We start from the raw sequence: 3,336 nt of genomic DNA, 5'->3' as shown, positions 1-3,336 counted from the left end.
TGTGAATGTCATGTTGTAGAGCAGAGAAATAAGGTCACAGATGACACCCATTCAGTTGACTTTCAGATAGGAAGGCTATCTTTGTTTATTTGGGTGAACACATGGAATCACACACCTTTCAGTTTGAGGGCGCCAGAAGAGAAGGTCAGAGATGGTAACAGAACCAGACCTCTCTTCTCTGGCTTTACATATGGGGCACTGACCAGGACCTGGGAAAAAGAAGTAGCTGGAAAATGTAAGGAAATGGATACCCCTCTAGTGTGCTGCCTGTTCTTGGTTATCAGCTAAGAATATGGCCCAGAACATGGCTCAGAGTCATGTGAGAATTCCAAGTGCTTGTGGGAACACTCCAAGAGACACAGGACAAAGGCCTGGTGACTCAGTTTCTTTAAAACACAGAAACGTTCTTGGGATGGATTTTTTGTGCTCCCTCTAGATGCAGTCTAGAAAGGACTGGGCTTATTTCAGATTTATTATTGCTGCTCGTTATTGATAATCAGTTGGATGTTTAAATAATCCTTTGTGTGCCTCTATGGAAACACATTTTTTTTTTTGTCATTCTTAGCTTGTCTCTGTTGTTGTATGCAGCTTGAACTCATGAGAACTTTAATCATATGAACGCCCTTAACCCTCAAAATCTGCTGTTCTGAATACAGTTGGCTATTACATGACACTAGTCTGCCTCATTTATTGGCTCCTTTCTCCCAGGTCCCAATGCCTGTAAAGCACTGACTGTCATCTGCATCTGGAGTTAACCAACCCCCCAGAGGCCAGGTAGGTGTGCCTGTGAGGAACATTTTCTTAATTAAATGATTTGATGTGGGAAGACCCACTTTTAATCTGGATCTTCTGAGGTGGGAAGAGTCACTGTTAATCTGGGCCACACCTTCTGCTGTCAGCCGATGAAAAAGCCATGGCAGGAGGAAGTTTGCTCCCTCTGACTGTTCGCTCTCACTGTTGAGGGCAGGTCTATTCCTCCACTGGCGTTAGAGCCTGCTTCCTCAGCATATTGATGTATACTGAAGGCCAGCTGAGACATCCAGCACTGTGGACTGGATTCCCGGACCTTCCATTGGTAGACAGCCATTGTTGGACTAGCTAGGTCACAAACTCTATGTGTTTGTGTGTGTGTGTACATGTGAGGGAGGGGGAGAGTCATGAGATTCACTCTATAAATTCTCTTTGGAAAACTTTGACTAATACCGACTCACTTGGAGAACATTAAATTGTCATTTGCAAGTGGTTATCAGTTGGAGACTGCTTCCAGGTCAGGCATGGGGACATGTGTCCACTTTTCCTTTTGACTCTAAGACTCCATCTGGTAAAGACTCATGCAGGCCCTGGCTCTGTAAGTTAATATGTGTTACTATCCTTGGGATCTGTAGGACCTGGTTTTCTTGGTGTCCTCCACACCCCTTGGCTCTTACATTCTTTTTGCCTCTTCTGTGGGCATTCCTTGAGCCTTGAGGGGAGGGATTTGATGGAGATATACTGTTTAGAGCTCAGTGTTCCAAGGACTCTAACTCTCTGCATAATGTCTGGCTGTGACTCTTGTTCTCATCTGTTGCAGGAGGAAACTTTTCTGATGATGATGGCTGAACTAAAACAATGATCTACAAATACAACAGAAGGTTCTTCAGGGTCATTTTATTGCTATTTTTTGTTTGTTTTAGAACAGTAGTATTTGGTTTTATCCTAGGCCTCTGGTCTACCTAGTCTCAGGTTCTCAGTGTTAGCTTTGGGTTCCATCTCATGGAGTGGCCTTTAAGTCAAATAAGATATTGGTTGGTGACTCCCACAAGCTTTGTACCACCACTGCTCTAGCATATCTTACAGGCAGGACACCATTGTAGATTGCAGGATTTGTAGTTGGGTTAGTGTTTATGATTCTCCTTTGATAGTGTGCAGAGTATCGTCTAGTACCAAGAACACTAGCCCAGAAGGATGAAGACTCCACTTTGATTTCACTGTGTTCGGTGAGTTGTGTAGGTGTTATCTTCATCAACAGGGAGGGCTTTGTCGTTAGGGTATGAAAAGTAACCTATGATCTTGGCAACAGCCTGGGAAGTTTGAGGGGTCCTGTGGGATCCAGTTGGGCAACAGCTGAAGTAGATGTAGCCCAATTCAAGTATTAGAAGCTTCATTTTATGACAGATGTCCAGTTGGGGTTCTGCTTCCCTACTGTTTGGTGATTTCATTTATATTATCTTCTTTTATGTATATATTTTAGGAAACTTCTACTTTATTGGGTTTTCATATGATTCCCAAAGTTTTAGCGGTCTCTCTCTGTATTTCCTCTGTTGTCCTCTTCTCTTCCCCTCCCCATTTGAGCCTTCAGTTCTAGTCCCCACCCCATCCATCTTCAATTATATATTCTATTTCTCTCTCATAGGGAGACCTGTCTCCTCACCCATCCCTCAGTCCGTTACTCTATACTTATCTCCTGTGATTCTATGGATTTTAGTGTGGTTATCAATGACTTAACGGCACAAGTAAGCAAATACATTCTATGTTTCTCTTTCTGGACTCTAGTATCTCAGTCAAGATGATTGTTTTTCTAGTTCTGCTGATTTGCCTGTGAGTTTCATGATTTCATTTTTTAACAACAGAGTAATATTTCATTATGTAAATGTACTCCGGTTTTTGATCGTTCATCTGTTGACAGACATCTTAGGTTGCTTCCAATTTCTATTATGAATAAAGACGAATAGAGCCGCAATAAACATGGTTGAGCAAGTGTCTCTTGGATGAAGAATCCTTTGGGGATTTGCCCAAGAATAGTTATAGCTGGACCTTGGGGAATATTGATTCTCATCTTCCTGAGGAACTGCCACACTGATTTACAGAGTGGCTGTATGAGTTTGTACTTCCACTAGCAATGGGTCTGTTTGCCTTACTCCATATCCTCATCAGCATGAACTGTCTTGTTTTATTAATCTTAGCCATTCTGACAGGTATAAAAATGAAATCTCCAAGTAGCTTTGATTTGCATTTCCCTGATGGATAAAGATTTTTGAACATCTCTTTAAGTGTTTCTCAGTCATTTTTTTCCTTTTTTTTTTTTGGTTTTTCAAGACAGGGTTTCTCTGTGTAGCCCTGGCTGTCCTGGAACTCACTCTGTAGACCAGGCTGGCCTCGAACTCAGAAATCCGCCTGTCTCTGCCTCCCAAGTCCTGGGATTAAAGGTGTGCGCCACCACCGCCTGGCTCATTTCTCAGTCATTTAAATTTCCTTTTTTTGAGAATTCTCTGTTCAGATCGGTACTCCATTTTTATTATTTATCCATCATTCGATTCATCTACATCCCAAATGTTGCCCCCCACCAGTCCCCTCTCA

The sequence above is a fragment of the Grammomys surdaster genome, unplaced genomic scaffold (genome assembly GCF_004785775.1).
Source record: "Grammomys surdaster isolate TR1022 unplaced genomic scaffold, NIH_TR_1.0 255, whole genome shotgun sequence".
In the NCBI taxonomy this organism is placed as follows: Eukaryota; Metazoa; Chordata; class Mammalia; order Rodentia; family Muridae; genus Grammomys; species Grammomys surdaster.
This window is presented reverse-complemented; position numbering follows the sequence as displayed.